Source organism: Pelmatolapia mariae, linkage group LG23 (assembly GCF_036321145.2).
Source record: "Pelmatolapia mariae isolate MD_Pm_ZW linkage group LG23, Pm_UMD_F_2, whole genome shotgun sequence".
Taxonomy (NCBI): domain Eukaryota; kingdom Metazoa; phylum Chordata; class Actinopteri; order Cichliformes; family Cichlidae; genus Pelmatolapia; species Pelmatolapia mariae.
Window position 1 is genome coordinate 50,313,956 of NC_086246.1, and position 11,942 is coordinate 50,325,897.

The window sequence follows — 11,942 nt, forward strand, 5'->3', positions numbered from 1 at the left end:
AAAAGCAAACAACATACAGTTTTCACCTCCACAGAAAGTTTCTGCCTGTGTAACATCTCTTTACTCTCTCCTGTGTGTGCTATCAGACCCTTTGGAGTATTTTTTATAAATGTTCTGACTAATATCATGGCTTAGTGTTTGATACAGACGATTCAGCTGGCTTGTACTTCAGCTTTGGTGAGGTGTCTAATAGCTTTATTTTTTACATGGCACTGAGGAGCAAATACACATGCAGCTGAGATCAGACGTTTATCTCCATAAACATGTTCTTGCTGAGTTTATCGTCTCACTCGATTGGGTCATACTGCAAAAAAGTCCATTTTGTAAATTTTGGAAATTGCAAGTGTCCGAAAGGAGGATTATCCAGGAAATGATCCACGCCTCGTTGCCACGCCCAGTTTCCAAACACCAAGTTCCAAAAACGAGTCCCAAACCTGTGGGTGGTAGCTATGTCCAACTTCGTGCTGATAAGTGTCCGTGCACTGGACTCTTAAACCTGAAGAAAGCACCTTTCTGACCGAGTTTGGTAGAATTACTGGTTAACATAGCCTTGCTGTCAGTTTGGGCTCCAAAAAGCCAAAATGTTAATATTCAGGATATTCAGGCTTCACAAACCAACAGGTGAAGTCGTGGTGGCTACATCCATCTTTTCTATACAGTCTATGGGCAGTAGTCAATGTTTTTGTGACGGTGACTCTATTTTTGCCACTGCAAAAGCCATTTTTGGGTGTTATTTGATAGCACTCTGGCTAAAATGTAACCTTAGAATCTGGACTTGTGTGTCATATGCGTTGGGAGCGTTGCAGGGAGGTGTGACCTTTGGGCGTAATCAGGGTGCATTTTGTTTCAGACAAATAAGTGAATTTCACAATCACTGTGTCACAGAAAAAAGTTGCCTAACGTGTCAGTATTTAATGAATGCAGCGACATGCCACACTCATGTCGTAACAGCGTGTTCCTCAGCCCGCACGCTTGGTCAAAGTGCTCATTTTTGCACACTCTGAATATTTATGTCCTAATTTGAGCTATTTTTCTCTAATGTTTTCAAACTGAGGTTTATTTATAGTTGAGCAGACACACTATACTCTCACGCAGGCGGCCTCTTTCAGGCATGCGAGCACCACTGCCATTGCATTAGAATTCCAGCTTGCGTAAGTCTGCAGCCGCAGTTTGTTTGTTGACTCTCAGACCTCTCGCTGAACTTTTACACTCACCCTACTTCCCTGATCCCCAACTTCCTCGCGTCTCTTTCTCTCCTTGTGAGAACATAAACAAACAGTGTTTTTATTATAGTCATTCTTGGAAGTTTCAAGACACCCCTGCCCCCCTCATCCGTACTGTGGTCCCTCCCTGTTCCCAGTGTGCGGCGTGCTGGCCCTGGGGGTCATAGAGCAGCGCTGTGGTCAGTCAGGCCTGAGTCGCAGGATGTTGAAGTATGTTGCCTCCAGGCTGTGTCTGCAAATAGGACCTGAGAAAAGTGAACAGTTAAAGCCTCGATGCCTGGCTTCACCACTTCTGTGGGTCAGAGAATAACAGACCCCCCCCCCCACACACACACACACACACCCACCCCACACACAAACCTCTCCGTCAAACAAGTGACGTGAGCTCAGGGCCAGCACTTAGGCTTCATTCCTCAATGTCAGTAACAACAGTAAAAGGCAAACTGGAGAAACTAATCAAAGACTTTGGCCGATTGTTTGGTGATTGTGTTTCTTCTAACTCTGTTTGTGGAACAGAGTTTGTGGAGGAAGTAGCTTTGCAGCCATTGGGCCCATGTTACAATCAAGAGTAGCAGTTAGTCTCCCGCTCCCCTGTAATTGATGCTGTCGTGAACGCTGCAATCTGTCTTTGATCCTCGGAGAAGTACAAGTTCTCACCTTCGATGTGGCGTTTGCAACGTCCAAGATGGGTGGTGTGCACTGGGTCTGTTTCCTCTGTAAACACTAATACAATGCTGCTGCATTTATCCCATAACCATGCCTCTGTCACTCAGGAAGCAATTAAGTGTTTCCCCTTTCTCTCATTTGGACTCGTGTGAGAGAAAACTCCCACCGTGCTCAGACCTGCAAACGCCCGCCGGCTTTGTTTTTGTAAATACATTTCAAGGAAAACTTGAAACTTGACTTTTTGTATTATTGTTATTATAGTTCTTTCACAACACATCTCTGCAGTACACCGTGCAGTTTGCTGTCAGGAGCAAACTGTGCTATATTCCTTTTATTATTATTAGATGAAGGATTTTAAAAGATCTTCTTAACTTCCTACTCAGGTCGTGGATCAGGAAAACACACTGATAAAAATGCTTTTTAATGAATATTTAGAGCTTTGTCAGTGTTATTGCTGCTGCATGAAGTGATTAAAAGAAAACAGAAAACTGCTGCCACATGAGAGCAGCTGCCCATAGACTGTACATGGAAGATGGCCACAGATAGCCCACTGGTTTTAGCCTCTGTGTTCTGAAAACTCAAAGCTACCACTGTGTATGTACACTGCATGATTCCAGTTCACAGACATATATAACAGACATGTAAGGGAGGAGAGCCCCTTGCTGTCATAGCAAACCACCCAAAGCCTGGGGAGAGTGTATAACACAGAGCTCTCAGACAGACACATGGGGAGAGAAGTCAAGAGAAAGAGCTCTCAGATGGACTGGCCAAGACAGACCAGAGCCAGCTCACCGGCAAGTTTAAGTTATGGAGCTACAAGTTCATCCTCGTTCAAAGAGGGATGTGGCCTCTGAAGATGAGCAAAGTCCCCCTCTCTATAGTACAGAAGATGGGCTGTTACATCCAGAAGTGTCTGGGGCTGCTGAGATGTTTCTCTGACGTTGGCCTGGAGCGTAGGGAAACCACAGACCAGTTGGTAAGAGCATCTAGCAGCCAGGCATGAACAGGGAGGAAATGGAAAGCTGAGGAAGTGGTTGACCAAGCAATCGGTAGTCGTCAGCCCCAGGAGGTTGTCGGAAGAGTCCAAAGCGTGCCCAACCAGAGGTTGTAGTTCAGTGAATTGAATTAGAGGATATATTGGTACACCTATCACCCAAACCAAAAAATCAACGACTGAACAGATGTTACAAAGAGATATTTTAAATTATCCAGAAATAACACACTATAAACTTTTTAAGTTGGTTTAGCTGTCCGTCTGTGGGGACTGACTTTTTGGAGTCTCAACCCTGGAATCTGTCACTTGGTACTTCCTGAAATACTACAGGTAGCCGTGTGCTGCTTAAGACGTCAGTCACACAGGCCTAGACTGGTCTGCGACCCCTTGGGAATCTCTTGTGAGGGGAAAACTGATTTGCGAGTGGCTGCTGGCAGTCATAGACTGAAATCGGTTGCAAAGAATGTGCTCCACCAAAAACCTCTTTATCATTGGTTTGGCTGCTTGGAGCGTGCTGGTGGCCACAGATAATGCCGACTTGTCTGCAAACATTCACCAACTAACCACCAAGTGATAACTTGGAAAAAGTGCTACACAAACTGGAAACAGAATGTTCACTTTCAAAGTAAAAGTTGTCCCTTGGAGCTGAAATGTACTTCAAAAAGCTTTTACTTTGAAGGCACATGGTCTCTATTTCCAGTGTGTGACACACTTCACAGTTTCACAACTGCTCAGCAAGTAGATGGTGCAGGTTGGCAGACAAGTCAACATCCTAACTACTAACTAACTACTAACTAACTACTAACTTTAGGCAGTGGTGTCAGTCTGGTCGTATACCTTGTTGTGACCAGTTTCACCTAATGATTGCCAGCAACCTCTAGTGACCAGTCAGTCAAGGAGTACACATTTTTCCCTGGCGACCAATGAAATGCTGGAAAAGCTGAAAAGGTGTTGGACATGGAAATTAAATTCCTACCCTGATCATCAGGGACTTGTTGTATTTTCTAACGTCATATATACTCTTATAGTAGTGGATGCTCATACATAACAATGGCAAAAGTTTTGTATGATAAGGTCGGTGTATGTCTTTAGTAAAGCTCAGATGTCAAACTGCTCCAAACACACAAACTCAGAGGTTTTGTGTCCTCTTAGATGTCATAGAGAACAGGTATCCTTAACATGGTCACTTCCAGCACACCCATGTTCATATCTCCTGTTTGTACGAAGCAACCAATCACAAAAAAGGAAGAAGGAAGAGGAACAAAAAATGGTGGTTGCACCAAGGCTCAATATAAGGTAAATAAGGATTTTTTTAAAACTGTGAATCATGCAAAGCTACTTGGTGCTGGAAATGAGCACGATGTGTTCATTTCTTTTGGTTTGAGATTCCTTTCTGCAAATAAACACCAGCTTCAATTTGCGTTTGCATGCTAAGACATTTATTTAAGACCTTGAAGTGCGGGATCTGTCCATTTAGCGAGGAGACAGTGGGTCATTGTCAGGTCCCCACGTCACTGGAATCCTGGGAATTTTTATCCCCACTCTGATCTGCACTCACAAGTCTCCACACTGCTAATTTCAAATGCAGTTGAGGAAAGACACTGAGGGGGGAAAATGACACAACAGACTTTTGATCACTGGACTTAACGCAATGAAAAAACTTATTTATTTAATGAAAATCAATTCAATTCAATTTTAATTATACAGCACCAAATCACAACAGCAGTCACCCCAAGGAGCTTTGTATTATAAGGAAAAGACCCTACAGGGAAACCCCAACAACCAGACAACAGCCTCTGAGCAAGCATTTGGTGACAGTGGGAAGGAAAAACTCCCTTTTCTGAAGAACAGGAACAGGATGAAATGTCTGGTAGAACCAGGCTCAAGGTAGCTGTGTCCAAATTCATAGGCTGCACCCTCCTGGGGACCCGGCCTTCGCGGTCTATGTGGGCCGGGTCCTCCGAAGGCCGGGTAGGCTGGAAGTGAGCGGCCGTGAAATGGGACTAGCCTTCAGATTTGCGTCACCGCTGTCTCGGTGGAGTTTAATAAACTCGGCCGTCTGCTCCTTGCTATCTAAAATATAACAGGACACTGGCGTAAACTCTCGACCGTCTCACACTTCTGTTTAATCAGTTTTCTGTTTGACGTTTATTCAGCTGTGTAAAAATTATAACTTTAATCTCAGCCAAACCGATTTACTCAGGAACAAATAAAACACTGAAAAAAGCCAAACAATAACATTTTAAGTTATCTAAGTGATTTATATATCATGTTTAACCTGAGTAGCCAAAGACCGCGGAAAACGATTTGCTGGGAGTTCACTGTTCTCGCCGGTGTTCTGAGAAACCATCCTACTCTGACAAAACATCCTACCCGTATTATAATTTGACGGTGACTTGCGACTAAACCTAACCCTAACTATAACCATAACCTTAAGAAGTATTCCGGATGGGTGAGAGAAAAAGAAGTTAATTCGGCGTTGGTTTTGTGCGCATGCGCCGCGTCTGTGCAGAAACATTGGGTAGGATGTTTTTTCAGGTAGGATGGATTCCCAGAACACCGGCTCTAGTGAGCCTTGAACCCCGGTCAGCTATCGAAAACGTCAGAGCACTTTTACAAATATGGGATGTCTTGATAAACCGAGCAGATATTTGAAGCTTATGTGGCACTATGTTAAAGACAGAGACATGAAAATAGTAGCCCCCCATTTTATTTTATGCTCAGAGACACTTTCTGTTAGTGAGGCCACTGCAATGTCAGTTTTACTGTTGTACAAGTTCCACCAGCAGAGGGCGCTCGGTCCTGTACGCATCGGTAGCTGACGCTACACTAGAAGAAGTAGTGTCAGTGGTGAAGAGGCAACGTACGGCCTGCGCGCCGAAGAGAACTGATTGTCATATTTTTCTGTTTTTACAGGTAAGCTGGGTGGTCGATAATATAAACAGATGTTATAAGAGTGACAGACAGCAGTGGCGATTAATGATAAATGTCTTGTTTGTGCCGAATGTTAAGCTAAAGAGCTAATTTCCAAGTTCGTCCAGTTGTTAGCCTGTGCCGATCCAAGTGTTAGACTGTACCGAAACTCTGTGCGCTCGGTGCAGGTATTTTTGGGTTAAAGCCACAAGATATATGTTTTGCACAATAAGAGAAAATGTCAATTGATGTATGTTTAGTTCATGAAAAGTGAATGCTGTAAAAATTGTCAAGAAAAACATTTATTTGAAAGAGATCTAGTTTGATAAATACAGTTAAGAAGACAGGTTCATAAATAGATTAAAACAGTAGTAAAAACCAGATAAAACTGTAATGAGAGTTCACTGTGTTATTTATGCGTATAGTAAAATGTATTTTTGTGATTTAAGCAGTTTCTAAAATTGGTGCATATGAATATAGGACTGTATAAGTTACTTGTATAAAGTAATGTTTGCTACACTAGAAGAAGTAGTGTCAGTGGTAAAGAGGCAACGTACGGCCTGCGCGCCAAAGAGAACTGATTGTCATATTTTTCTGTTTTTACAGTGTTTCTGTAAAAATAAATATGTTGCACGGGAGATGAGTTGGCCCATCATTTCAGCAGTGTAACACTTACACAGCTCCATTCTCGCCTGAAAATATGTTAAAAGTTTATTTTGTGACCCAGAAAGAGTAATAAGAGTAATATTAAAACTTAGGAGCTGCTGCCATTGTTGGAAACTGGAATTGGCTGAGCCGCGCTATGAATCCTGTAGGATTACGTCGCTGTGAAGTAATCCTATGGTGGCCCTGCAAAAACGAACCAAAACATGCTAGGTAAGTGTGTTTTAATCTCATGATTCATATAATACTGATGACGGATTTTTAGGCTAGTTAGGTTAGCACACTTACCTCTCATCTTTTCTTTCCTCACAAACTGCTTTTAAGTGTCACCCAGCGCAATTCTTAGCATATTTTGGTTCCTTCAACGGGTCCGTCGGATTATTGTCTCCCCAGAAACACTTCCCTTGTGCTTTTGGAAATCTGTTTTTTCCCCATTTCAGTTTTCTTTTTTCTTATTTCCGTTGTGTTTTGTGTGCTTTTGCAGCGTTTTTCTTATTCTTAAGCTCCAGTCTGCTTGGCCTCTGTAGTAATCGGCCTACAAATGTGGCCTGAGGAGGATGCAGCCTATGAATTTGGACTCAACTAGTGTGTGAAAAGCCCACTGCACCCTTCCTGCATACATAGAGATTAAGAGGGTAAGCAGCATAAGCATCAACCAGGTGCTGTTAATCAAATGCACTTTATTAACCAATTATCAGCAAGTGTGAGGATCTCTATAAAAATTGAGGTTTTGGCAGTTTGTCACGTGTTTGTTAACATAATGCCTGGACCCTGGTGGGAAGGGTTATAAACCCCTTCCTAAACAATTTGAAGTCCATCATTGTACTGTGTGAAAGAGAAGAGCTACATCTCGGATATCTGGTGAAAACAAAACACCATACAACACAAACACCTCACAGCAGCTATCAAGCACTCTGGTGAAGGGGTGATGATTTGGGCTTGTTTTTCAGCCACAGGACCTGGATATTTTGGAGTCACTGAGTCAACCATGAACTGCTCTGTGTGCCAAAGTATTCTAGAGTCAATATGGAGGAAAGACAAAAGAGTCAAGGTGCTTCAACGGCCAGAAAAAGTCCAGGACCTTCAGAGGGCTGTGCATAAACAAATGTCTGCGAACTTCATTAAAAGAAGAGCGAGCCAAAATTTGTCCACTGATGAAGTCAAACAGAAAACAGTGCTGCTAATGTGGTTCTAATACTGACTGAATCCTGGGGTGTACATGGTTTTTCACATGAGTGCATAGAGTCCTGTGTAAACCTTCATTTTCACGTGACCGTCTCATTTTCTTTTTCATCACAGACAACTCTCCTCTTCACCTCTTTGTGCCTCTTCTGACTATCTCAACTCTTTCCGGAGGAAACGTTTCCAAGAACTGAGCTTGCATGCATATTCACACGTGGCAAGGAAGTAACAAAACAACACTGTCCACAGATTCCCAGTGCGAGAGGAAGTACATGGCCATACGTTGATGTTGTGCAGCACATACTAGTTTCCTGCAGCCAACACACATTTTCCACTCGAGCCTATGCTGCCCAGGGACCTGTAACTCTGAACTGACCTTGACTCCGCTATGCATTTTCTCTGCCTCTTACCCTCGATGTGCTGCTCTTAATGTCACTGTGACAATACCTGGATAAAGCTGTCGCTGACACATCCTCTAAGGAAAGGCATCGAGGCGCTGTTCCCCAGTTCCTTATCTATGTTAAAACAAATCTTTCAAGCCTGCGCACTGCTGAACTGCCCATCAGTGTGAGACCGTTTTTCCCTAGCTCTTGTGAGTAGGAGGAGGGAGCGAAGAGACAAAGAAGACAGATGAAGGAGCAAAAGAAAAAAACAGAAGACAAAAAAATTAATTCAGTCTTGGCAGTATGACAGGAAAGAGCAGGTGATAAGAGCTGGAATGGGGAATTGCAGAGGAGTGGACAGCAGAAGTGACCTTGACAGTCTAATCTGTTTACAGATAAGTGTGTTGTGATCCATGTGTGGGAAAACAAGGCACTCTGGAACAAGCGCGTGACCCAGGGTTAAGTATCTTACACACAGACGGGCCTCTATAGACACAGGAACATGCAACACACATGATGGAGCAGGTTATAATAAGAGTGGAGGCCGGTGACACTGTGTCAGAGACAGAGCTGTGTGAAACAGGAAGTAAAGTCTTTGCTTTAGAAAATAAAACTCTTCTTTTCTTACCTCCAGAGGGATTTGACAATTCACTTGTTCAGCATGACACGTTGAGCAATGGGAGGTTGGGACTAATTTCATTCAAATTATCCCGATCCCGGAGAACCTACTGAAGCCGGAATAACCACAAAGACAGTTATGGGTGTGATAGTGTCACAACTCTTGAAGATGCAGTCACTAAACCTTACCAGTGTGAATCCAGTCTAACCCACGAGTACTAAATAAAGGGTGTATTTGTGACTTCCCATATAAAGTATCTTCACTCTTACCAACCGCAGCAGCATAGCAGACATTGTTTTCACCTTGTGAGTCTTCGTGTGTGTCATCATGGCAAAATGTGGCGCTAATGTACGTGTTTGTCTGCGGACAGATTTTGGCATCAGGTTGGTGTCACAACTGTGCGAGATATAGTGACGACACGTCGCGGGTATGTAGCTGACACCACAATCTAGGCTTAATTTAACAAACGGTGTAATCTCATTCGGGTCCAAGAAGGTCTCCAGTTACCATGTTGTAAACCGACGTCCATCATAAATTTGGCAAATGTTCGGACTGAAGCACAGCCGAGGGTGATGGGAATGGTTTTGTAGGTAATACACCCAGACATTGGACTAATTACATTTTCAGCCTCACGATGGCACCAGTAAGAGGTGATCGAGGTCAGTATTGATTCTGAGCAAAACATGAATGAATGGGAAGTTTACAGTCACAAAAGTCAGGATCTATTCAAAGTACAGTAAAGATATTTCAGTCTGGATGAAAGCGGTTGGCCATTCAACCCAGTGATAATTCCATCTTAACCTCTGGAGATTTGCTTAACCTGTACAGGTCTGTGCCTCCCCGGACAATCACTGACCCACCACAGAGTCAGTGATTCTGAATGGGCAGCACGACGTTCTCAGATCTGTCACGTGGGCTCTGGGTGAACCTGCTCTCATCTGTGGAAAGCCCACGGTGCCAGTGGTGGACCTGCCACTTCTGGCATTATATGGCAAATACCAATCAGGGTCCACAGTGCTTGGCAGTGAGCACAGGGCCCACTAGTTTCTGATTGTTTGGTCAGAGACATTCACATGCTGGAGGTCATTTGTTTGGACTGGCAGTGGTCATCCTGTTCCTTTTTGCACAAAGGAGCAGATACAGGTCCTGCTGATGGATTAGCTCTCCTGTTCAGCTCTTCTAGAGGACGTGCCTGTCTCCTGGAATCAACTCCATGCTCTTCAGACTCTGCCATTCTGGAGAAGTTGGACTACCTGCGCAACCTCTGTAGTGTAGAGCTGATTATGTATTCTCCAATATGAGTGTAATAACACAGCTCATTGTTTTTACATGCTGAGAACAGCTGAACCTCAGTTACTTCACTTGTGCTATGAAACAAATGGAAATCCACTCGTTTGATGCACATCTGTTCTGCAGATGCATGAAAACCCACCGCATCCTATTTGAACTGATAATGTGCATGCACGGTATCAGGCATATATTATGTTGTATTTACTTTTGGAAGCACACTCTCTCCACATCACAGGAGTTTTCTCGTGTGAAGTGGACATAAGAGGAAAAGGTGTGGACTATTTGGCTAGAATGATAGTAAACTGTGTGTGATTATGCTGTGTTTGTGTGAAACGACATGTGAATCAGATGGTGAGAAATCCTGCTGTTTGTCTGTTTTGTCTTGGTTGCAAGCTGCAAGGCCTGAAAAACTAAACAGTCCGAATAAATAACTAGTGCAGGGAGCCATTCGAAGACGATTCTCTAGGAACACTTTGTCCATTTAAGCTCATGACCCCTCTCCTTTGCGGTCACAGCCTATCTCACACGCACACCCAGATGCCCTTTTGCATAAACACTCTGACACGCAGAGGCTGAATGGAGGCTCATGCTTCCTGGCTCCTTATGTAGCCAATTACTGAGCCCTCCACGCCAACAAAAAGAAAAAGCCGCTCTCCATTCTAACATATTAATCCCTCTGTTTACAGGCTGCAGCCAGAGTAAGAGGAAGTTTGTTTTGCCTTCTTCATCTGCATCTGTGACCAAATGAGCGGGCGAGGGGGGGGTTAATCAAATGTGAGCAATCAAGTGTTTGTGTCAGCGTCATGAAATCTGGCGTCTTGTTCCCTGACTCACAGTAGACAGTCCAGTTCAGTTTTTCATTGTCATAGATTAAAAAGATTTTGGGATATTAGTAAGAAAGAGGACTATAAGTATAGTGCGATAGTGCGGGAGGTTTTGCAGTCGTCCATTATCAGTCGTGTTTCTCTCATCATCCCTAACCAATTGCGACAGATGGCCCCGCCCCTCGGTGAGCCTGGTTCTACTGGAGGTTTCTTCCTGTGAAAAGGGAGTTTTTCCTTTCCACTGTCCCCAAATGCTGGTTCAAAGGGGCTCATTTGATTGTTGGGGTTTCTCTGTATTATTGTAGGGTCTGCCTTACAATATAAAGCCCCTTGAGGCGACTGTTGTTGTGATTTGGCTCTGTATAAATAAAACTGATCTGAATCCTGTGTGTAAAAAGTACCTTGAACCACTGTTATGCAATTTGAGCCCAGTGAACTGAGGTATTGTCAACTTCAAATATGGCCATGCCACCAGGGGGAAAAACATCAGTTGATAGAAAAACCTGCCCATTCAGTGTTTTTGGAAACATAATGTTGCTGAACCTAAACTGACCAACATGCTTCCACAAGCTTGTACAGTCGGCACTAGGCCACATAACCTTTTCCATTGCTTCCATTGCAAACATTGAAGATTTTTTTTTAAATAAGTGTCACTGATAGGTGGTTTTCTTAAGGCTACACAGCTGTTTGGTCCCAGCTCCTCGATGTATTGTGCGTGTGTCCCGTACCAGCAGACTGAGAGACAGCTTTTTCCATCAGGCCATCAGACTGCTGAACACGTCATAGACACCTCACCCTCACTACTGGAACTTCAACATTATGCACTCCATACTGTACATTAATGCCACTGTTTTGCACATACCAACCTCTGTATATTTGATATATCTTATTTTATTGTTTACTCTATTTCATTTGTAAAATATGTATATACACACTCACATACACACACACACACACACACACACGTAGAAAAACATATTTAGTATACACATCCAGTAATGCATATACTCTTATATATTGTACATATATTTATTACTTTCAGATTAGCCATTCTTATATTTTGCTTGTTTTACGTTATTGTATTTTTGCACAACTCTGTTGCTTGTGAAGCTCGCACACAAGAATTTCACTCGCATGTACTGTACCAGTGTACCTGCACATGTGACGTGACAATAAAAGTGATTT